At 41.5% G+C, this 25,651-nt stretch overlaps 1 protein-coding gene across 1 annotated transcript in view; it reads left to right on the top strand.

Moving 5' to 3' along the window:
* Positions 1-25,651, top strand: part of Lpp (LIM domain containing preferred translocation partner in lipoma) — a 619,705-nt gene that overhangs the window by 52,955 nt on the left and 541,099 nt on the right. The window contains exon 2 of the mRNA XM_005383241.2: positions 3,580-3,702. The gene's annotated coding sequence lies outside the window, so the exon portion shown is untranslated. The remainder of the gene's footprint in view (positions 1-3,579; positions 3,703-25,651) is intronic.

Genomic DNA, 25,651 nt, shown 5'->3' with positions numbered 1-25,651 from the left:
CCAGGACTGAAGGTGCTGGTGAACATCTGCTTTGTGCACTGCTGACTGTAGGGAATTTGACATCATGTTAACTAACAGTTATGCCAGAGGGGTCTCAGAAGCCCATACTGAGATTGCCTGTGGTTTGTTTGATCATGAGCCCAGCCATTTGAATTCTAGTTTTGAATTCATTCGATATTTGCTCACTTTTCAGAGAGGCCTGTTTCCCAAATACCAGTGGATGTCTGATTCATGCCAGGTCTCTGAGCTTTTTATTTTACTTAAGAATGTAACAACAAGGTGAAATTTAGGATGGATTTACCTGCCTCTAATATGAACCTTTTTTTTTTTTTTTTTAGTTTAAAAAGGCAACCATTATTTTTATCCCAAAGCTCCTTGAAACGTGATGAGAACAGGAGTTTTCAGGTATGTTTCTGCCTTGAGCAGAATGACTCCCCATATTATATATAGCTTTCACTGCAATTTATAAAACTTGTGTCATGGAGCTTGATTTTGAAGACCAAGGTTCAAATCATGAAGTTATTAGTCCATGTTCCTGAAACTTTGGTCAGGTGCCTACTTCGCTGATCTTACTTCCTCAGTGTACAATTGGGGAACAGTTTTTATAGGGTCAGTAGAAAGCATGAATAAAATTTCGGACATAAAATTGTGACTTTATACATTTCAAAAAGCTGGAATTGGAGGCCACTTTTAAGTAACATTTTAAAAGTTTGTATTCAAAGGAAAATACTTAGAAGTGTAAGATGTCATGGAGTATTTTGCTGTTTAATGCGAATTTGAATTAATTTACTTTCAAAGGACATATATTATCTAACAGACTTAGACAATATAAATGGCTCCTGATAGAGTTTAGTTGAAACAAATTAGAGCCACAGGAACTTAAGCTTTGAGGACTTATAGAAACCTGAGAGGGAGGAGATGGACGTGAATTAATGCCTGTTATATGCAACTTCTGTGTTGTACGTGCTGGATATGGAGTCGCAGAAAATGATTCCCTGCACCTTGATAGGTAGAAGGTCTGAGTACCATTTTGGAGACTTAGAAACTTCAGCTCAGAGAGGTTAAAATCATTTTCATAGTCCAATATCAAAGCCAGGACTTTCCAATTGTATTCTTGATACCTTCTAGAAATCCGTTCCATTTACAGGTGCGACAAGGTCTACCTTTGCTCTGCTGCTTCTTTATCTTCTTCCTCCACTAATTCAGGACCAGATAAAGCAATAAGAATCTGCACTCCGATGTCCTGTATCTTGTTTAAAGCATCTACATGAGTGTCTTGACTTTGCCTGCCAAAAATGTCTTCTTAAAATGTGTCCTTCTGAGCTCCTTTCACGACACACATTCATCAGCCTTTACTTCTTTTCTTCTCTTTTGGAGAGATATTTGCTATTGCCTGTCTCACTTTAGAAGTCAGGAGGCTCTTTAAAGGTTTCAGTTTTCTTTTAAAGACCATGAGTAGAAAAGCAAATTCACTGGCCATTTCCTCCCATCCTCTGCTGTCTATGGGCAGGCATGTGGACGGGGGTGACAGGGAGCTGGGGGTCTGTCTCTGACTGGGGACAGGACGTAGTGCCTCATTTGCAGGTCTTCTATGTCTTTACCGTAAAAAGTGAGGGCACCCTAGGTGTTCCCTAAGTTTTTAAAATTATGCCGATTTTAAGGTGTCAAAGACATCAATTTCTGCTGAGCTGCATAATCCTGCAGCTGTTTCTCTGATACTTTTCAATCTTTAGATTTAATCTATTCAACAATGTATAATTTTTTAAAGAGAAGCTTTTATAGACACTTCTGAAATATAAGGTTGGGGAGGGGGATAAATGGATGTTGAAAAATAGAAAACAACCAATTAAATAGTATATAGCATGTAATTCTCCTTGGAAACTTACCACGAAATTGAGGAGCTCTTTAACAACTGGTAATTTAAATTGCATTTGAACTCTGCTAATGGTTTGTTTGCATGGGAACTTCAATCATTTCACAGCGGTTCTTTAGCAAAGCTGCTTGTTCTCTTTGTGGAAAAGAAGAAAAAAATTATTAAAACACAAGTCAGCTATGAAAAGGGGAGCCCACTTCCACTACAACAAAAAGGGGAGCTGGAGAGACTCCCCCAGGGCCAAGGGTGGACAGCTTTTGCCTCTCAGTGAGGTTTAGAAATCCGGGAAGTCACATGCCCTTTGATGCTGTTGTGAAAACTGTTCTGATTTATCTTCCTCTGTGCAAAAAGAAGCTTTGGTTCGGTTTTATGGACCTTGGGTGGGGCAGCTTGTCTTTTTGTTTTCTATGAGATTTCACCGTCCATATCTCCAGTGATGACCTTTTATCCGTCCATTCCTCCGCAGATTTTAACTGTGCCGCTCTGTGGAAATGGGTTTAGAACTCTGATGTTCTCGAAGACAACCAGCTTTCAGGGAACTCTTTGCTTACCTAGGCACATCTCAGGTCAGCTCTGTTTTCCTTGGTTAGTTTCTTCCTATTGTTGGAAGGAGGAGGTTTGAGCAGGTGTTCAGAGGCCTGGGTGTGAGTCCTAGTTTGGCTCCAAAGCTGATTGTGTGTAAGCCCCTGCCCAGTAAGTCTGTGTCCATCAAAGCAGGTGCTGCCTAGCTGTGGTGGACCACGGCCTGGACTTCCTGCCACCAACAGTGGGCTCCCTGAATAATCCCCTCCCTGTCCTGGACCCTAGGTTCTTTCCTTATCACTTGAAAGAGTTGAGATGCCAATTTTTAAGGGCCTTTCCAGCTTTTGAATTTTTTTTTTAAACATGTACTACACAAGGTTTTGTTTGTTTATTTGTTTTTGTTTTTTGGTACCGGGAATCGAACTCAGGACCTTGCGCTTGCCAGGCAGCTGCTGTGCCGCTGAGCTATATCCCCGGCCCCAACTTTTGAACTTGTGTAGGGATTTGAAGACTGAATGAGGTGACATACAGGAAGCTGTTATATGATTGATTAGATAATGCTTAAAATCACAACAGTGCGAGTGGGAATGGTATGTGAACTTCGTGTGTGTACAGAAGCAGAAATTTTAACAAGTCACTGGACTGCTTTTCTGTAGAATACGCATTACACAAAACTTAGAAAAGAGGACTAATTCTTGACAAAATGAAACCCGTACTGAGGACTTTCAAAAGTGTTCCGATTTTCTGGCTTTCTTCCTTTGGCTTCCTTTCCTCTGTCAATTTTCAGACAAGGAAATTAAAGTTCAAAGATGCCACTGGGCCCTGTCGTTAAAAAGTTGTCTTTCAACTCTTCCTCCTCCTCTCTTTTTATTTGATGTAGTTTAGATTGATTTCAGATTTTTCTCGTTTACAATGTAACTAATTGATCTCTTTCACCTCCATTATTAAGACAAAGCTGTTTTCCCGGGAGACCTCAGATGTGACGACCGAGACACATCATTCTGAGACAAATTAGTGAAGTGCAAGTGGTAGAATCTGACTGGGGGCTTAAGAGGCATAGAGGGAAGCTCCAACAGCCACCATTGGCCTCCAAGCCTGGCGTCACCCCACTGTGGGCTAGTCAGAGGCTTTATAACCTGGGAAGTTCCGAAGCTCCTAAGCAAGCGCCTCTCCTATTTTCACAGGTGGTGACCTTGAAGATCAGAGACAGAAGTGAAAAAGGAATCCAGTGAGCTGTTTCTCAGCCCTCTGCTGTTTTCATTGTTCCTCTGGGCACTCAACAGAGGGAAGATATTTTTCCTCAACTGGTGAGTCCTACACAGAAAAGATGTTTCTCTTGTAAAATTAACTAGCATGTTTCAGTGAATTTAAAAAAAAAAATCAATTGTTTTCATTTAAAGCGTGGCACCATTTAACTAAGATTAAAAACTAAAGAAGATCAAAATGTCCTCTTTTTTAAAAAAATGTGATTTCATTGGCAGTGGGCAGGATACAATAATGCTAATAAATTGTGTGGCAAAGGAAAAGGCAAGACTCAGCTCTTGGAAGGGGTCATGCAGAGAAATTGGGGGAAAAACTGGAGGAATAATGATTTCAGGTTGCCAATAATTGTATTCTGTCTTTTTCCTCATTTGGCATGAAGGAAAGTGTTTTTGAAATTGACAGACAGAAACGAAAATGTCAGGCAACAATGATACGAACATTTGGGAGGAAAGAAAGCAATACCAGTATTATCGAGTGTCTCTTGCTTACTCCTATGCAAGGTGATTTTTCTGTGGTCTCATTTGTTTCCACACGAACCCTCAGAGGTAAGAAGCCTAAGAAATGTGCTTAGGCAGAGTGTGTGAACCTCTGTGGTGATGGGCCTGCTGGTGTTCCATTGTGATGTAAGTGTGAATCTTGCTGTTCATTTGGAAAGGAAAATGGGACCAGGAAAACTAAGCTTTACCTTGTGCATCTGGAAATACTTCCAAAAAAAAGTGTGTGTGGTGAACACAATCAGGATTCTCTGGGCTATGGTGAGATCTGAGGAAATGGTTGGAGAATTCTGGCTCAGGCTTCCAAGTGGGATTCTAGTTTTGTGGTCTCCATGCTGAGGTCTAATCCTTATCCACTCAAGCATTGGCACTGCACTGTGTAAATAATATACTTTGCCATGTTTGTGGTATAGCTCTTCAAAACAGAGCAGATGCTGTTGTGATTGATAAAATCCAACTTCATTTAAACGTGTAACTGAGTTCTTAGGGGCGTTTTCTTGCTCTGTCTTGATCAGTGTATACCTGATTTTCTCTGTCCCTGTAGGTCTGCATAGCATAAAAGGTGGATCTCTGCGACCTTGACTATCCAACATCTTACTTTGTTAAAATCTCAAACACAATCCTGAATGTTTTCCCCCTACCATACAGTTGAAGCATCAAATAGGAATCGTTCACTGCTGAGTTTTCTCAGGGTTTAAAATTAAACTGTGACAAAATATGCAGGTTTGCACTTGGATTTGAAGAACTCAAGTGAATAATAACAGAATAGGAGAGATTACTTTAACAGGAGTGAGCTGAAATAGGTTCAGAAATTCTTGTCCATAAACTAGTTGTGAAGCAACAGAGGCTTTGCTCTCTACTATGTGGATGTAGCCTTAAATGCTGTTAAAGGGACTTTGGTATCTGCAAGGACGTGGATGGCTGACTCTGCAAACCCTGAACCCCTAGAACCTGGGAAGTCCAGCAATAGCGTGGGCTTTAGGCTCAGCTTGGACAGTACTCCAGTTGTGTTTTTCCGCCATCTTTGTTGTGTTGGCTTCATGCTCAGGTTGTTCTACTTCATGGTCATGAGATAGCTGTCCACTACAACCCAGGTGGTGGGCGTCTTTCTTCTTATTCAGAGGAAGGACGGCCCTATTTGCCGCGTTCTCCGAGGCTTGGGTTACTGTCCATAGCTGACACAGTCACTGTGGCAAGAGGACTGTGTTAGCTGACATGAATGAACAAGGGCCATCTTAGAACTGAATTAGGAACAGTGTCGTCTGACTATGACAGCAGCATCACAGTGGAGAAGAAATGGCTCCTCAAAGAAATATCCAGGTACTGTTAGGAAGAGAGGACTTGGAGCTATATGAGGGACTGCAGACCCTTTGTATCCTGTTTACCCTAGGAGCCCTCTTAGGGTGCCCATCTTTAGTCTTTGCTTCACCTTCTGAAGGAGCACTAGCCCTCCAGACTCTACCCCAGGATGATGAGGGGGCCAGAATGCAGCCTCACCAAGAACTATTATAGGTGTGAGTCCATGGAGAAGGCGGGATCCTGGAACCTTGCAAGAATGTAAAACCAAGTCCAAAGAGAGACAGTGTTTCTTGTCCATGTGCAAGTCCCCGTAATCTGCAGGGTGTAGGGCTCACTAATAGATGCAGTATGCCTTTTCTCAGCTAGGGTAAATGTGAAGGTAGCGTTCCTTTCCCTAATGGTGCTCTGTCAGCGCCCGCTGAGTATCTGTGGAGCAGTGGCAGGAATCCTAGCATAGATGAGGCCGGACTACAGAGTTTTTGAGAATTAAACAAATGGTTTGACAGAAAGAGAGAGGCTTTGGGGACCAATGGCTGAAGAGCACTGTGAGTGTATTAACAGGCAGACTGTATCAGGATAGGGTAACAGCAGCCCTGCCCAACATGAGATGTACAATTCTAGAAGAACATCTTTCTACCTTCACTTTCCTGATCTCTGAATTAGAGACAGGGCCATTGTCTTGCTTGCCTGTCGTGTTTATTTAGAAAAAGTGTGTGGATAGGTGCTAAGCTGTTTATTAAATTACACGGTGTGGTCCATATGTGATGGATTCTTCCAATTGATTTCTTCTTAGAGATTCGTGTTGAATGTGCAGAAATATAAGACAATATGTCAAGTGCCCAGCACTACGCCTGATGCACCGTACACAGTCAATAGGTAGCCTTCTTCTAGGATCCTAGATATCCTTCTAGATATCGTCTTCTCCTAATATCTTCTAATACCGTCTTCTAATAGCCCTGTCCATGGATGGGCACATACTCGATCTCTGCTTTGAAAGGCAGCTTGATCTGGAGCCTTGCCTCTTAATGATAATTAAAGTTGAAATAAACATATATATTATTATGGCTTTTTACATTTATTTTTGACTGAGGCCAAAGAGGCAGAAGGAGGCACATCTGAAGACCCAGGAAGGTCGACGCTGGAGAGACCCCATAGAAACAATAGTTTGTTGGATTCTTGCTTTGTTTGGGGAGATAATCACACCTTCTACTTCAGGCATGAGCAGTCCAATGAGAGCCAGGAAGGAAGTTATTTCCCTTTTTTGATACCAGTGTACAATAGGTGACTGCAGCCAAAGACTTTCAGTTTTAATATTTCCTCTGGTCCTGAGAAGTATTAGGTTTTAGTCTCTGTCGGAAGCAAAACATGGGTTACTTCCGCCTGTGGCGAATATCTTGGCTCTGTACAGTTATTTGGTCAGGTGGTTTCTGACCCGCTGCTTAGCCAGATTTTTGTGCTTTGCTTCAACAATTATAAGAGAACTTGCTCGGTCCAAGGTGCGACCCATCAGCTTTTTCAAAGTCTGTGGCTCTTTATGTACTCGAGGGACACATCCTAGGAGGTATGTTTGCTGTCCATAAGAATAAACAGTAGAGGGGCTGGGGATTTAGCTCAGCGGCAAAAAGCGCCTGCCTGGCAAGCGCAAGGTCGTGAGTTCGGTTCCCGGTACCGGAGAAAAACCCAAAAAAAAAAAAACCCAAAAAAAAGAATAAACAGTAGAGATACCTCTCTTTAACATCTTTTCTCCTGACTCCAAGTTCTTCTCTTTCTTGGCTTTTGGCCTAGAGGAGATACCTTTACTCTAACTTGAGAATGGTACCAGGAGATCAACCGATTCTTAAATTCTTCCTCAATGTGTTACTGTGTGGTAGAAGGGATCTGATATCTGAATGTGTGGAGAGTTCTTTGTAGATTGCTGCTAAATATCTACCCTTGGGTTGCAGTGTGTGCTTGTTTTCTGCTCTATTCCAAGTATTCAGAGGACAGTACATTGGAGAATCTCCATTTACTCCCTTCCTCCCGCCCTCCCTCTTTCTTTCTTTCCTTCCTTCTTTCCTTCTTTTGCATTTTTGCTTTTTTTCTTCCTTCTTTCTTTCCTCCTTTCTTTCTTTCTTCTTTTGCATTTTTGCTTTCTTTCTTTCTTCCTTCTTTCCTCCTTTCTTTCTTTCTTTCTTTCTTTCTTTCTTTCTTTCTTTCTTTCTTTCTTTCTTCCTTCTTTCTTCTTTTGCATTTTTGCTTTCTTCTTTTGCAGGTATTCTAACATTGAGCTATACCTCTAGCCCCCCTGCAGAATCTTTAAGACACTGTAATGAAGTGAACGAGGCATAATCCTGGATCTTGGGAAGTGCATAGTTGGGCAGAAATACACACATATGAGGAAGGTATTGTTTATAACATGTTTATTAACCATCAGATACATTTCATGCTTCATGCTAGGTATTGGGGAGGTCAAAGTAAATAAATCACAACCGTAGATGTCTCAGGGCCCACATATACACCTGGGAGAGAACAGAAAGAATTGGGCTCACTGGAGAAGACTTCCTGGAAGAGGAGACCTGATCTTAGCATACCTTTCTTCACCAATGGTACTTGAAAAAATTTGACAGTGTGTGGAGTCTATTTTTAAAAAAAAATAGCAGCATGACCTTTTAGAGGAAAAACACAAATTTTCAGTTAATGGTGTGCTTCTGTGCCTCTATATTTTTGCCGTCCTTGGCACTGAGAGATGCTTTGATGGAAATGTCTGGAAGTTCATGCTGGAGCCCTGTGCTGTATAGGTGAGAACCTGAGAGCTGGAGAAGATGGAGAGTCTGGGGCCACTGACTCCGTGGGTAGTGGTGGGCACGTTGACCAAGGCATGTTTTCAGTTCTTATCTTGAACCCTGTCCCAGAGACAGATTAGGGGAAAATAGGCCACCGTTTGGCACCTTGAGTCCTGATGTTGTTCCTTTCGTTATATTTCAGGGATCTGCTCCTTTTGTTGGGTCACGGCGTATAAGTCAGTATCACTTGGCTTAGACCGTGCATCTCTGCAGTTAGGCATATCATTTGCTTTAGGAACAGAGAATCCGCACACAGCATTGCTGGGAAGCTGACGGGCTCACACTGGAAACCACAGCCAACACCTCTGTCTGCAGCAAGCTTCTTTTTAGGGCATTCATCTCTTCCCTCCCATTTCTTCCCTGCTCTTTACAAAACCAGGCTTGACAGTTCATTTTACAGAAGGGGGAAGGTTCTTTAAGAGTCCACCATCATCTTAAAAAATTATTGGAAATGGGAGATGAAAACTCACAGTGAAGCTAGTAGTAGCCTTAGAGCCCAAATGCAGAAAGCACAGCTTTGGCCATTAAAAAATGTCACTGCCTGTAATGTTGATACTTCTCCCCACTCTGTGGACCCTTTCTTCTCTCAGTATTTTTTATACTTTTAGTACATTTAAGGTGCTTATCATCATTGCTTTCATTTTTTAGTTGAAACTATGAAGTAAGATGGAGATTTCCAGCTTGAGGGAGGAAATGCAGATTTTGACAAGGCACATTTTAGATAGGAAGCCTGCGTATTAGCTGTGTAATCCTGTTTAAGTCAGTTAATCAGTTTTTAAACCTGCTTCCGCATCTTACACACATGGCTCAAGACGTGCCTACCTTGCCAAGTGTGGTGGCACAAGGCTGTAATCCCAGTAATCTGGGAGGCTGAGGCAGGAGGATTGCAAGTTTGAGCCTAGCTTGGGCAACTTAAGTGATTTAGTGAGATTGTGTTTTGGAATTTAACAAAAATGTAGAAAGGGCTAAGGATGTAACTCAGTGCAAAGGCCTGATGTTAAATAGCCAGTACCACAAAAGAAAGAAAGAGAAAGAGAAAGAAAGAAAGAAAGAGAAAGAATGAAAGAAAAGAAAAAAAAGAAAGAAAGAAAGAAAGAAAGAAAGAAAGAAAGAAAGAAAGAAAGAAAGAAAAAAGAAGCTTACCTCATGGTGCTCGTCAAATGGCCACTGACTAAGGTATCTGACAAGCACGAGTCCTGCCCTCTTGAGCCTGTAAGTCTGTTGGAAATCACCCTTAGTCCTTTTCATTGTAATTTCAGTAGCTTTCCTTCACACTGTTCCCTTGGCTGGGAAGACCTGGAACATTTGCATATCGGTCACCCCAGACTGGATGTTTTCCTCAGTAACTAAAAGCCTTAACATTTGTAATTCAGCTCAGTGGTTCCCAGGACATAAATTCAAACATCAGAAGATGCTCATGTTTTCTGATATTTGGAAATACAATACCTCTGGGAAAAAAGTAATCGCGAACTCTGTTTCATGAGGAAGGTCTTCTGGGCATCGCTACTGAAGTGTTGATTTTCACAATAAGACCATGTAGTACAGAGGGTGGTCTTCCTCTGCCAATGTCTAGCCTGGAAATGGCAGCATCTCTGGGCCTGGTCAGCTCTGACCCTCCTTGGTTCCTCCTTGGACTTCTTTCAGATGACATCACCTTACCCTGCTTCAGTGGCAATAGCTTGAGTTATATCAGTTATTAAAAATGATCTAATATTTTCCTTTTAAATCTGGAGCCTTGGCGTGTTCTGAGATTAAGCTAGTGATTTATTTATAATAAGGTATGAGATGGCTGTAGCTACTCTATGATGTAATCTAAGAATGACATGAAAACAAAATAGGCTTTTACATAATGAAAGTGTTCCTGTAATGCAGTCCATAGCGGGGCCTTTTTTTTTCTTACTGAAATGGAGATACAGTCTCTCCTTTCCTGTCTACTCCTTTCTTATCTTCTTTTTCCATTTCAGATCCTTTAATTTAATTAAAAATAGCATTTAAACCTCCACAAAGTCTCCAGTTTACTCTTCTAATCTCGTCTTCTTCTTTTTTTTTTTTTTTTTTTTTTTGTCTTTTTGAGACAGGGTCTTGCTATGCAGCTCAGGCTGGCCTTGAGCTCACTTTGTAGCCCAGGCTGGTCTCGAACTCGCAACAATCCTCCTGCCTCAGCCTCCTGAGTGCTGGGATTACAGGTGTGCGCCACCACGCCCGGCTCTTGTAGTCTTCTTTGTAGTCCTTCCCCTGTGGCCACTGCCCTTGGCTTCTGTTCCAGCCTTTGCTCTGCTTCTGCTTTGCACACAGCTACCCTCACCATTCCTTTGCCTGTGCTGTTGCTGCTCCTGGGAATGCACGCAGTCCTCAGTTTTCTTCTGCTAAAGCAGATGCACCGCACCGGTTCATGTAGATAGCCTCCTTCCACGGGCCGGCCGAAAGCACCTCTTCCTCCCAGCGTTCTGTGCAGCTTTTGCTGCTGGCTGGAACCCGTTTCTCTGTTCTTATTATAATTTAATGCACTAACAAGACCGCATCCCTCTCACCCACCACTCCAGGGAAGATTCACAAAATATTAGAGGGGGAAAAATGACTTGGGGGTAGGGGTAGGGGCCTTTGTGGTTCTTCGTTTGCTCCTCACACCTAGGTGTGGCAGGCCGTGGCCTGTCCTTGGGCTGCGGTTGTCCTCCCTGGGAAATGAGTGGTTTGAATTTTACTTTACATGTGCAAATGGTGTGTGACAATGGCTCCTTGAGGTGCTGTGTTGAGAAGGATTCTGAGGCTGCATCCTGACCGAGCCGTGGTCACTTTACAGGGTCTGCCATGGTTGAGGGCAGAGAAGTAAGCATGAAAACACATAAGATGCCTCTGGAGTGTTTGGACATTAGACAATTTAAGGTTCTGTTTTTGCTTTATCTCCTGGGCCACTTTAATTTACTGACTTTACGTGTCCTGCCCAAGGATACATAGCAAGTTAGCATCCAAAATTTAATGCTCAGACACAGAGATGGTAAAAGAGTCATATTCTGATATCACATTTATCTACATGGCCTGTCTCTAGGAGTCTAAAAGCTGGAATAAGAAGGACTGGATGGGTCAGGAATTATCTACAAGGCCCCAGATTCCGTATTTTAGATGAGGTAGAGTGGGGTCAGAGATGACTTTCAGCACTTTATTTTTTTCCCCTCCCAAGGAAATGAATTATGCACACTATTCTAATGTATGTCCAAGATGGCAATTCAAGGTCAAGGTTGGAAGATAGGTGACCATACCAGGGTCTTACTTGGATCAACTTTACTGCATGAGTTTATTAGATCTCCTGTACCCCACCTTCCAACCCTAGACAGGATGCATAGCTCTTAGCGGAGTCAAATTGGTGAGTGCTACGTCAGCTCAAAGCCAGGCCATGGAACAGTGGGAGATGGATAGAGGAGGAAAGAGAAGAAGGTGGTGAAGGATGGTTTAAGGTTCTGGAAATGAGAGCTCTGGAGCGACGGAGGAGGAGCTGGAAAGGATCCGTGTGGAGAAGTGTGGAAGGGGATGAAAGGGGAAAGAGCGTCAGTGGCTGCGTGCGCTTTGTTGGACTCTGACGCTGAAAGAACAACACTCACTCTGTTCCCTTGGCCTGAGTTCTAGGAGGAGTGGGTAGAAGGAACGGAATGATATTGGGAGGAACAATTCTTATTCTTAGCAGACCAGAGATGGAATGTGCTTTTTCGGCAGTTGAAGTTCTCCATCATGGTAGGGATTTAGGTAGGGGCTGACGCCAATGTCCTGTAGAGGGAATAAAGAGGTCTCACCTTAGGAAACCTTTGAAGGTCTTAAGAAACTAGAATTTTCTGAGGACAAATTTCATGTGCATTTAAGTGATTTCCCTTTTCAAGGGAAGGCCCAGTGGAGGAAAGTGATTCTTTCTATGTGGACTCGGCACACAGGCGTGCTAACTTATCTTGGGCAATCTTTCTGCTTACTTAGAATTATTGATGGGTGAAGGAAAGGAGGCCGAGGATGTTTTGGTACTTTTCTGTACTGTTTGTTTTTGAGGATCATTTCTGTGCTTCCTTTTGAGAACGTTGCTGGGAATTCTACACTTTAGGACTTCTGCAACCTCTCCCTACCACTTTGTCAGTGATTGGCATTTTCTGCACTATGCATTTCTTGTTCGTGCACCCAGCGGAACATTCATGCCGAGTTGCTGTGCCATGTATGCAAATTCTCAGTCTTCCTTCTCCCTGGACATAGAAACTCCAAGAGGGCACAGAGCCGGTCTTATTCTGTAACCAATCCAAGGGCGCTTGGTAGAGTGGTTTGCAGAAAAAAATAGTGTGATTCATTACTTTAACAACTGCTAAGTGCCTACTGAGTGCTGGACACTTGTCCAGGTGAACTAACTATAAGCAAAGCAGACAAAGCAAGGAATAAATATATAACATGAGACTGAGGCTATATGAAGAAAAGCAGGTTAGAGGCACAAAGGGAGAGGACATAGATGTAGTTGATTTCAGGTATTGCTGGTAAGGGTTCATGGGGGCAAAGCCCTGCAGCATGAAGGGAGGTAGGAAGCCAGAGGTGTGGAGTGGTGGTGGGAGAAGGGGTTTCAGGCAGATGAAAAACTGTTGCAAAGTCCCAGAGCCTGGAGGAGGCCCTGTGTTTGTTAAAAAGGTGAGGAGGCCGGTGTGGCTGGAGTGAACCCTGTTGGAGACATAATGTGTGCTGATAAAAACAGTTGCAGCAATAAACATCTGCTAAGTACACATTTAAGATGCTTGGGAGAGGAGGGAAATTTGCCTTTATGATTGAAAGAAAGCATCCAAGAAATCCAACAGAAAGAACGCCAGCACGTATCCCTGTTTCTCAGCTTTAAGATACAAGGTGTGGTGACTCGGAAGCTGGGACTGTAACTCTACGTGGTTCAGAGCAAGTCCAGTGGCTGAGGGCTCTAGTTTCCCTCCCCCCGTCGCCCTCTGTGGTGAACGACTTGGTGTTTCGGATTTTTCGCTGCTGCGGAGCATGCACCTGCAAGGATGCTTGGCCCGTGCAGATGGGCAATCGCGGGCCTAATCACCCATTCAGGCACCCACTTATTTGTTTTCCACATGCAAATAGGGGTTTTTTTGCAGATGAATTTAATATATTTGTTGCTTCCCCATTTTATTTAAAACAAAACAAACGGCCAACCATGTCAGTTGAGGGTAGCAAATAGAAACATGAGTATTATGGTCTTTGCTGTCTGTATCGATTACACGGCTGAGAGGGATCCCAGGCAAATGAGTCTTTCTCTGGGCTTAATTTTACTTTTGCTTTATATCACCTTTTCTGACTGTCATTATTGGTTTTAAAAACAAGTCTGTAAGAGCGCTATGATATTATTTTCTTTAACTCATTTTTGTCAACATGTTGGGTTCCATATTTTTATTAGATGGTTTCCGTCTTTCGCCTTTTTAGTTTCTGAACGTGAGGCTAATAGTTAAGGAAAAAAAAGGGGACATCATGGAATGTCCTAAGGTCAGTGGCAGGTGATGATCACTCTTCCTTAGCCTGCAAATAAACAAACAAACACAAATTAGAAGCATTTGCCCCAATGGATGGCACTATTATTATTATCGATTGCGTAACATCATGCAAACAGTTGCATTCGTTTGTCCGGGAGCCTATCGCTGAAGCCCAGTATCAGTTAGAGGTTGTGGGTGGGTGTTTGCTTTGATTCCTAATACATTTCTGTGCTCTAGAGTAGGTATCAAAATTGGCAGATGTTTTGGAATTTATTTTATTGTAATCACCTTGCCTTAAAGTTAGGGAAACTGAGGCACAGGGAAGCAAGCGGTCCATACTTGAGGTCTTAGTAAGTAAGAAGGAAAGATGGAACTTGAGCAGTGGGAACTCTGGTTCTCCTCCCTTTTAACCCCTAGAGGTGGCAGTTGGTTGCCTCTGTTGACTGGTCAGGAAGAGACTGCTGGATACCTCAGAAGATCTCGTCTCAAGGTGGGGTTTGTGTATAAATGTTGTCTATGTGTTGAATTTAAAAATGTTTTTGGTATCAAACTTTAAGAAAGATGTAGTAAGAGCAACATGGGTAGGAATTACTTGCAAGTTGTCTAACAAAGATGTGGTTGTATGTGTGTGTGTGTGTGTGTGTGTGTGTGCGCCTATGCGTGAGAAAGGATAAGATGGAAGCAGAGAGAGAGGTCAGACCACCTGGCAGTAGAAACTTCATATTGGGCACAAAATTTCTTTTTCTTTTTCTTTTTTGGTCTTTTTGAGACAGGATCTCTCTATGCACTTCAGGTTGGCCTTGAGCTCACTTTGTAGCCCTGGCTGGTCTCAAACTTGCAACAATCCTCCTGCCTCAGCCTCCCAAGTGCTGAGATTACAGGCGTGTGCCACCACGCCTGGCTGGGCACAGAATTTCTGAACCAGAATAAAGTCTAAAGCTTACTTGATTTGATGGCTTTATAGTATTTCATAGAAAAGGAACTGATGCCTACCTTGGTTGAAAGCTTTGCCCCAGATCATCCAACTTTAATTGACTAGTTAACATATTAGAATATCAGTAGCTCCTTACGGAAGCACTTATTTGCAAGATGTACTTGGTCTTAACTGCCAGGTCATGTTGATCAGTTAACCAGCAGGACTGCTCAGGTAAGATGAAGCTTCTTCCTTTGCTGCAAGCCTTTCGGTCAGACATGGGCTGGGCAAGAGCTGCAGGGTAAGGGATGTGAGAGCTCCACGCACAGGCCGGCTCTCTCCTTGCAAGCGTGACCAGGCACGTCATCCGAAGAGGCAGACACTTAGCCCACGGCTCTCCCCAGGGGCTGCTCTGAAAGAGTTAAGTCTGGAGATCAAGGCAGTCTTTTCTATGTTCCTAATCATAGGACCCTTTTCATTTCTAAGTGTAAACTGTTAGGATGTTGCATTACTGGACACAGTTGCGAAGTCCAAAGTGCTATTTTTGGAAATAGCATGAGAGCAGAAGTGTCCATATGTGTGAACAGGGCAAAGTTGTACCCAGATAACATTACGAGAGGGTTGCTGTTCTTCAAGTAGTTCCCGAAAGGGCTGTGAAGGGTCACGGGAAACGCGATGCTGCAGGTGGTGGGTGTGGAAAGGACTTGTGAGCGAGCGTGAGGTCAGCCTGCTGCGCCTGTTATCTGCGCAGGCCTCTCTGCAGCTGTCTGCCTTGAAGCACACAGTGTACATTTCTCCAGCTGATACTGCACGGTGTGAGCTAAATGCTCCTCCGCGGGGTGCAGGACAGTCCCAGACGCCGATGGCTTCCTCCCGTGTCCATGGCGAGCACACTGTCTGAGAGGCTTAAGGGTCTCACTGATTGTTCCTCATGTTTTTCTTTTTTCCTTCACTGTCCCTACCTATCTTCCTCTTGAGGGGGAAAAAAAAATTTCTAGAATTGTTTGAAATTTTCTTTAGGTTGATTTGTTGATATTGTGAAACTAATTTGTCTCATACTTGTATCTGTAATTCATCCACTTTATGGAAGGCCACGTTTTAACATACTTGACATAGCTTTTGTTTAATTAAAAGAAAATGATTTTGGATTTAAGGAGTAGTTCCACCAAATCCATGGAGTACACAGAGAGTAAGTGTTTGGCCAGTCTCCCTTCATATGGGTTGTGCTTTAGCGTGGCCAGTTGCTAAACTTCGCCCTTTCAATTTGATTTGTCCAAAAAATTTCTTATTTGTAGGAATAGGCCTGTGTTTTATCCCCTCTGCCCCCCAAAACCCTCTGTGTAGTCATAGAGATCTGTGATGCTCTTTGAATTCATGTTATTATGATACTAACATGATTAATAAAAATAAAATGAAGTCCCGAATTAAAAAGCAAAATACTACACAGGAAAATAGGAGAGTAGAGTTCTGAGCACAACTACAGCTGCCTGTATAACTGAGTATTCACAAGCATTATTTTTCATTCAACAAATATTTAAATGATCACTTTTTACACTCCAGCTACCAGAGGTATAAAAATTTGTAAGTCACGGTTCTTACCCTCGCTGTGCATGGTCAGGAGTAGACATCCAAATACACAAATAGGATGTGAAGTCACTTCTCCTGTCTGAGTGTCCTTTTACATACTTAGGAGGCAGAATTGTCCTAGATGATTGCCAGGGTCCCTTCGGATGCTAACATGCAATCATTCATATAAAATTCATTAAATATCCCATAATTATTTATCACACTTAAAATTGGCAAACATTTTCACTTCCTCCCTAGTTTATAGGGAATAATGTTGAAGATGAATGAGGCAACATCTACCAAATGCTTTAATAAGCAAGCTGCCGAGAGATATTATATAAGTTAGAGGAATTATTATTAATGAGAAAACGAAAACAAGGGCTGATGTTTTTAGAGAGAGAACAGATGGTTCCTTTGTTTAGAATTTGAGTATAAAAGAGAGAGAAAAAGAGATACTTGCCATATTGTTTAGACCCTGAATGTGACTGACTCTAAAATGCCAAAACAATCTGGTTAGGAAAGTCCCATGGATTCAAAATAGCTCCTACGCTGATCAAACTATAATTAATATAACAGAAAAATGACAGTAAGAAAAATCCTTAAGAAATGCCACGGTGACAATTGACACAACCTAACAAAAACTCCCATTTTTGTAACCAACTTAAGAAGCTTAATTTTTCCTGCCTCTAGGAGTGACTGAGCACTGTGGGACAAAGCGGTGGGAAATGGTTTCAAACTACGTTTCTTTCTAAGTCCCTTTCCCCAACTTCACTTGCTCTTGACTCATAAAGGAGATCTTCAGGATTCCCAAGAAATGGCAGTCTTCTTCCACCTTTGCTCTCGGGTACTGATGGGAACACGGAGTGTGATGGGCCGTTTTAATTAGAGAGCAAGCCTTTGGGCACTTGGGGTGGTACTGCAGGAGGCTGGATGTGGGAAGAGCCCTTGGGAAGCTTATGTGCAGAGTTCTGAAATGGTTGGTGTCTTAATTGCTTATGAGCTGTGTCTGCAGTACCTAAGTTAATGTTAATGTCATTCTGGTATGGTTCTTGCCATGCTAAGGCATATCAGTCTTGGTCTGCAGAACATATAGACTAGAAGAATAAGACTTTCAGCCACCAGGCTGGCAACGCTGAATGGGAAGAGCTTCTGGTGCTGCCTGATTCAGCCCAGTGGCTTTGATGTCCGCTGGCCTCAGCTTCCCCTCTGCAATGAGAGGTGGTTAGCTAGAATGTTCATTCTGACACTTACGTGAGCTCAGGTTCACATGTTTTTACACACAGGTGTAGGGAGGCTGAGAATGGCTTTGGATGTGGGAATGCTTGAAAGCAGACTTACCTTCCCAAGACAATGATAAGAGGAGGGAGGAACTCGTGAATTCCTAGTTGAGCCTCTGTTGAATTAGTTTCATGCAGTGTGTCATGAGTAGCGGTGGTAAACACATTCCCAGGCTGGAAAGAGGCAGCTTGGCCTTAGGAAAAGGCTGCAGTCTGGTCTTCTGCTGCATGAGTTCCAATCTGACTTTGGCCACTTACTGCATATGACCTGGGGACACCTATTCCTAAAGTTTCTTGCAAATCTGATTGGCTGGTTGGTCTGTGATTCATCAAAGCAATGAAAAAACAAGGCTTGGGGTCTGCTCAGAATGTTCCCTAGGGCCTGTTTTGTATTGGCATCAGAAGTATAATTATTATTGGGGGGTGCCTTTTCCATGGTAACTTTCCCTTCCCTACCTCCTCTTAGAAACTCACTCTTTTAAAGTGCTTTCTTTCAGCGTAACCACACCACATGGTGGTTTTGTTGTGGTGCTGTTGTGTTTGTCTTCTGGTCTGGCCTGTGAGTTCAGCCATGTCCTGATCCTTTCTGAAGCCTTAGCATGCACATCAGACCTGGTACACAGCAAATTTGCAGTAGAAGCCAGCCGAATCAGTCAGTGCACGGTGGATGAATGATTCTGCATTCCCTCACTAGGCATGAGATTTTTGAGAGCACAGACCATGTCTAATGAGTTTCTTTCTTCCTCAGAACATCCCGCCCAGGGCTTTGAATGCAGTATCTGATCAACTACTGTTTGCTAAATTGCATGAAGAGACGAGGAGATGGATCAGAGCAGGGCAAGCACATTCAGTTCTATGTGGCTTAGCTTGGCTATATTCAGCATCTTCAGACAGCCCAGCAGACATGGGTCAGAGCATTTGCGGGTCCCTGGCTGAGCGCCCCGGGGAGGGAGGTAATTGCTCTTCCTGATGGCCTTGCTCTGTCATCACTGGGGCCCTCTAGCTGGCTGCCTTAGGGACTGCTTGGTCTCTTACCCTTGGTCTCTTCTGGTTGTGATTTTTCTCTCTTCTTTGTACTCAGCACTCAAGGCTGGAATTAGAGTAAACTGTTAGCACAATTCTACTTCATTTGGTTTTAAAAGTTTCGTGGGCAGTCTGGTGTTTTCCTATAGTTCTGTTTCTTACAGGCTCTGTTCTGGAGCCATTTAGAGAGGAAATGTTCAAGAAATGTTCACCATGCTTTCAGCCACGTTTGCTCTGTTACGACTGTTCACCTCTTTAGACAGCCAGGTTGTGTAATAATGCAATTACAGACGGACGCACAAACTTCCCAAGACAATAACAGAACGTGACTCCTTCTCCTACTCCCATTTTTTTTCATTGTAACCAAAATAACATTGGATTTGGATGGCCCTGCTTTTAAAGACATTCAAATTATGGCAAATATATTCTGGTACCTTTACAGTTTTTTGTCTCTGATTTTATTTTCAGGGCTGGGACTGAACCTTGTGCATGCTAGACAAGCACCATTCTGCTAGCTACACCCCCCAGCTTTTGACATCTTATTTTGTTAGGAAAATGAAAAGATTTCTGTTTCTTGAATCTAATTGTTGAAATATGTTTTCAAAATTCCCCATTTTATTTCTTGTATGATGCCATAAAATGGTGTGAAGTGCTACGAAGTTCTAATAGAGAAGTGACTTAAAATATCCCTCGGATGTTTTGTCTGCTTCTTAGTTATTTTGTCATCTTGGGCAGTTTCTTTATCTGCTTGTACTCCTTTATCTGTAAAATGAGGTTATTGAACAAGATGATCTCCATTATTTTCTCCCCTCGTTAACATTAAATCAATTTCACCTGAAGCCTTGGGGGACAGACAGATATTTCTAAGTGTTTATTTCATTTTTCCACCCTTTAAGTGGGAATGATGACCCATCAACCTGTCTAATCATCAGCCACAATATCGTTCAGAAGCCTTTAGGAAGCAGACAGCCTGCAATTTATTTCACTAATTTGTTTGTGATTAACATCCTCTGCCCTTTCTCATATCCAAAAGCTCAGTGTTTTGAAAGTTAATTATAGGGCATTTTTTCCCTTCATAGCTTAGATACCCCTTGTATGCCATTTCTCTTACCTGAACTCTCTGCTGACTTCCCACATCTTATTAAGTAATCTACATAGGGCATGGATTCTTAAAAATTCTTCTCGCCTCCAACATTTACTACTGAACACCTAAATTTTCCCCAAAACTGGGTAAAATCCTAGGGACCCCCAGATTGCAGAAGCCTTGAACACAATCACTCTTTCCTGCCCTTGGATATAGACAAGACAGAAAATAGGGGCTCATACTTATTTAAATGAATCAACTGAATTTTTCACTTCCCACAAAAATATTTTTCTTTATAGGTAGAAAAATGGAAGTTTACTCACATTAGATATCTTGTTGAAAGTTACTAAGTCATTATGTGAGTTGATAATTTACTGACATCTAAAGCTTTTCTTGCATTCTACAGCATCTGACTAACAGTTATAGAGGCTCAGTCCTCTTTGCTAGAAGTTGGTGGACTGAGGCACCCAGGGGACTCTGGTTGTCTCAAGTCACCCAGGGGAACCAGACAGGGACTCTATTCAGCCTATACTTAGAGACCTAACAGGTCAAGGCAGAGACTTGAGTGTGAATGAACTCAACTAGGTGAATTTTCTAAGCCTCACTTGACTCATCTGTGAAAAGGGGTAATGATCCCTAATCTGCTTAAAGGCAGGGAGATGTCCAGATGACCTCTGGAAAAGTCTTCATCCCTGAAATCTGCGATTCTATGAAAACTACAACCCATAATGGATATACTAGTTGCTAAGTACCCAGGAAACTATTTGCAAAAACTTTGGTAGGAAAAAGAAACTATTTTTAGAGTCAGTCTTTTACAGATTCATTGGTACAGGAGCAATACTTTAAAAAGGGAAGGCATAGTTTTGTACGCTGTAAAGAAATTGATGATACTATGCAAAGAACTTTAAAATTTATGAAAATTTTTTCTATAGACTGGTGAAATTAGTTTTATTATTTTGGAAATTGAACAGGGGCCAGAAATAAGATGATTCTATTCTCAGGGCACTAAGGAGCAGAAGGTTAAAGTGTTAGAATCTTCTAGTCCAGTGGTTTGCAAACTTGACCACCTATTAAAATCTCCAGAAGAACATGAAAAAAAAAAAAAGCTTGGTTCCTACATTAATCATTTGAATCACAGTGTCTGTGGTTAGGATCTGAGCTTCAGTCTTATATTTAAGCTCCTCAGCATTGAGAATGTTTGGTCTATTATTGATTTTTGATCCACTTCTGTGATGGTGTCTTAGTTAACATTCTACCTGATGCATTGCAGTTCTGCGTTATCACCTCCCTGATACCCAAATGGAAATGCTGGATGACCACGAAATTCACCCAAACTATGAATACCATGGAAACTGTGGAAAAGGTCCATGAGCCTTGAAGTAAATATTGTGCTAAGGAAGAGAAGGGGTTAACATTTTTACATTGGGATGTACTTTCTTTTTATGCTTCTAAGAATGTTTAAAAATGATAGCAGGGAGTATATTTCATTGCTTTAATTGTTCAAGGTCTTTTTAAAGTATGTGCAGTAAAATACCATTTAAGCTAACTGACCTTTATATTTTAATGCTTTTTGGAAGGGAACAATACTGAGTATTCAGCTGCAGTATAACTTTTAATTATATATGCATTCAGTCAGCAGAGCCTGTTTTGGAATCAGAGGGCTGAGGGTTTTGCTGGCTTCCTGATATTTTACCTGTTCCTGTTTAAACATCAAGTTCCATTGAGTGTGATGGTTCTTGACCTCATAATGTCTAACCTTCGTATTTATTTTTTCCCTCTCCAAACTTATCCAAGAAGGAGACTTCAAGGCCCAATTCATTAAGATTTTTTTTTCTTCTGCTGTAAATTCAGGTATGTAGTAGAATGCAACATATATGACCTAATCCATATTTTGATAAGGCAGACAGCTCTCTACTCCCCTTTCAATCCATTTGATAATAGAGTATTTAACCCCAAAGGCCACCACTAATAGTTTTTTAAAAATTGATGTGAGCTATTATGTGAGTAGATATAGCTTATCTTCCAACTCTAAACTTGCTATTTCTAGAAGGGAGATAGTGCTCAGATTGCTAACATAGTGAACTGGAATTTCAGAGACTTGAATTGACCTACAAGTCTTGTAACTGTAGCTGTAAATATTCACTGTGGTTTTGGACATGGGAAATGTTGTTTTATCCCCAGAGTTTTAGATGACAAAGAAATTATAGAATCCTTTCCCATGCTAAGAAGTTAAAATCTGCAGAATTCTTTATGTAGGTCTGAAAAATATATACCTGTGTATGTGTGTGTATATGTAAGTAGTATTTATAATGGAATAGTCTAGGCTAAATTTATTAGTTATGCTCAAATCCTGTTAGAAAAATAGAGCTAATTTTAAATTGCTACATTTTCCTCCCTTCTCTTTCTTAGTGGTCATTGTTTTCTTCTGTTTTGTTGTAAATGGTTTTGAAGTTGTAAAAAGAAAAGTTTCAAAGCATCTTCCAAACCGCAGCCATACCTTTGATTCAGATTCAGCTGTTGTTACTATTTTAGTCCTTTAGCTTTATCATTTATCATTCCATCCCCCTTAGTTTAGATATTTTTATATGTACTTTTCTGAAGAATTAAAAGATAAGTTATATAAATCATACCACTCTACCCCTAAATGAGGTGTGTGTTTCCACAGAATAAGGAACTCCTCATATTCTCATTGTGGTGATTCAGTAACATTGTCTGTATTCTTCCTCTGTCAGTTGGCCAACTTATGTTCTGACAGCATTTTCTCCCCTTCTACTGCAATCCAGCCTCTAACCAGGTAGTTACTCAGTTGTCATGTCTTTAGTGTCCCTTACTCTGGAACATTTCCACAGCATTCTTTATCTTTTATGACACTGATATTTTTATAGTATGCAATTTCTCCCTTTTACCCATTATACTATTCTCATTTTGTCTTAGTTTCTTCATATTTAGATTCAGTTATATACTACATGGATGATGTGTGTGTCCTGTTCAACTATCCCATGAGGAAGCTCATGATATCCGCTTCTGGTGCTGATGTTAATTTTGGTCATCCTGTTAAAATATTGTCTGGTTTCTTTACTGTACAGTTGCTATTTTGTCCTTTGCAATTATCTAACAATCCATGAGGAGATACTTTATTTTTGCTGCAGTACAATTTTTCTCTCCGTTATTACCTAAATCAATCTATAGTATGATGGTTACAAAGTTAGGGTTTTCCTTCTTTATTGCTGCTATGCAGCACTCAGCTTTCTGGGTCAAGACCTCCTCCCCTGCCTCTTTCTCTGTTTCTCATATGATACGAACTTCCATATTTCTATTTCAATCTTTCGTAATTCATTAAAGCAATGCAACTTTTTATTATTGTTTCACTATTCCAGATTTGGCCAATGAGAGCTCCTTCAAGTTGGCTCTTGTGGCTTGGGATACACCTCCATCCATTGTGTTTTGTTGCTGTTGTTCTGTTCCTGTTGTTAGCATTTATTTAACTGCAGGAATAAACAGAGGTTCTAGTTTCACTGTTTTACTCTGTCTCTCCTCTGAACCAGCCGTTTTTCACACATCTTCATTCCTTTGAATGGAGAATGGAATTAGAGACCAAAATCCGTGTGCCCTGTGTGCTCACTGCTACTGTAGTGCCTTCATTTCGAGCCCTTTCCATACCCAGAGGAAATGTTCTGTCTCTGTTTCAGTGTTGTGTTTTGTTTTTGCCACCAAATATTTTCCATAGGGACGTCTCCAGAGCATCTTGAACCATAGCTTATCTGTGAAGCTTATGAATGGCTGCTAGTCTGATAGGGGAGGAATGGTATTGTAGTTTTAACTCATCTATACCTCTTTAGTTATTTTTTTTTTTTTGTCTTTTTTTTTTTGGGTGCCATTAGTCAGACTCATAACCTCACACTTGCCAGGCAGGCGCTTGAGCCACTGAGCTACATCCCCGGCCCTTTATCTATACCTCATTATGAATAAAAACTTTCTATGAAAACTTTTCTATGAAAAACTTTCTATGTGTTTGAATGCCATCTTCGGTAAGCTTTTGATTCCAATTTTTGGTGAATTGTTTATGCATGTCTTTTGCTCATGGTTTTCCTTTTAGGTTTTTTGTCTTTTTTTCAATTAAAAAAGTCTTTGGAAATTAGGTGTATTAGCTTTTAATCTATGCCATATGTTTTAAATATTCCTCCTAATTTTTGTCTTTAAATATAGTGGGATCTTTTTTTTTTTTTTAAATTTTGTGTCATGTAATCATTTCATTTCTGTATAGGTAAATGTGAGAATCTTTTATTTTATTGCTTCTGGGCTTTGATCATAGTTAGCATTTCCCAGCACCTGTGTTCTCTCATGTCATCTTACAGCGCCTGCATAGTTGCATCTTTCGCACTCAGATCCAGTTCATTTGGAGTTTATTCTGTGTATGAGGTGGTGGATGAATCTAATTGTATCTTTTTTCCAAGTGGAGATTACAGTCACTTGTTTCAACACTATTTATTATGAAAACATCTTGGTCCTGTCGTTTGAGCGGCGGTTACATTTTAACCTACGCTGTGGCTAGGTGCGAAGGAGATGGGGGATGGTTAACAGTGAGATAGAGACATTCCAGGGAAATGAGGTCCTAGCTAGGTAACGGATGATATCCTCTTCAAGCCCCAAATCTTTTGACTTTGAACTCAGAACTCATTACCTTTTGCAAGTCAACTTTTCTGATCGATTTTGTCTGTCCATAAATTGACTATTTAATAGAAAAGGTGTTTGAGACAAGGGAGGGAGTGTTAGGGGTTATCTGTATTTTCACTCTTCTCAGACCTGTAACCACCCCTTCTCTGTAGAAACCTGCTCTTAATACCCCCCATCCCCACCCCGTCTTTAGTATTGAAGACTGAACAGTTGAACTCAGGGCATTGTATGTTCTAGGGAAACACTCTACCACTACGCTACATCCTTAGCCCTATCTGTTGCCTCTAAATCCTGATGATCCCTTACTATGCCCTCTTTTGCAAACTGCCCATGATCAGCAGTTCCTCTGCTCGTAAGTATCCTATAGCCACAGTGGGCAAGAATTTTTATAGAAAGCACAGCAAGATTTCCTGTCTTATAAAAGAATTCGTCTGTTGATAATTTAATTTCAATGACACAGTTCCATTAGTCCACCCTGAGCTGTTTGTAAATCTTCTGTGTAAAGGGTTCTTTTGGGGGTTTTTGGTAGTAAAATATTTGGGAAATGCCAGTTTGAGCAAATTTAGACTGTTTCATTGTTGCAGGACTTCTCAGAGCTCTTAGTCTGAATTTCTTAAATTTATTTGATCGGGAGCAAAAATGTGTCACCCTGTTCCTATACCTATTAATGGCTTGGACACTTTGACCTGCAGAGTTAAGTTTGTTAGAGCCACAGTGTCGCACTGTGTGTACCATTATTCCACATCTTCTTTTTGATTTTTATTGTTTCCACTTAAATTCTTTCGAAATTAAACTCTGTGAAAGCAGAGACTGTTTTACTCAGGAAGTTGGTTCAGAGACCTACCACAGGACATGTCGCATAGTAGGTACGTATTAGCATTTCTAAGCTTGAAGTTGCCCAGTCCCGTATACCTTGTTTGCTTTCCACCCTCAAATGTAGATGTTTTCAGCAACAGAGTCTTCTTTTTAGTCTAAAATATTAGACTGCCTGTCACCCATAGACACGTATATAGAAGAGCCCCTGGGAGAAGCAGCTACCTCACAAGCTCATGGTTGCTACTGGGAATGCAGCTTTCTGCTTTTTTGTTTAGGACTTCTATTGGCTCCCATTGTTGGTTTTTTTCTGCCCTATCTCTCTTTTAGGTCTGGAGAGCTTTTCCCATCAGCAGCCACTCTGATGTACTCCACTTCTGGCCACTCGGAGAGATGACAGCCTACCTCCTGGAAATTATGCAATCTTTCCTGCACACCCTCCTCTCCCAACCAGAAATCCTAATAAGGATTCCATATTTTAGGGTAGCTAATCTCAGCCCTGCACATATGCTCAGGCACACACATGTGCATACACACGGTCACGCACACAA

This window comes from Chinchilla lanigera, unplaced genomic scaffold (assembly GCF_000276665.1).
Source record: "Chinchilla lanigera isolate Chin_1 unplaced genomic scaffold, ChiLan1.0 scaffold00019, whole genome shotgun sequence".
Lineage (NCBI taxonomy): Eukaryota > Metazoa > Chordata > Mammalia > Rodentia > Chinchillidae > Chinchilla > Chinchilla lanigera.
This window is presented reverse-complemented; position numbering and strand designations above follow the sequence as displayed.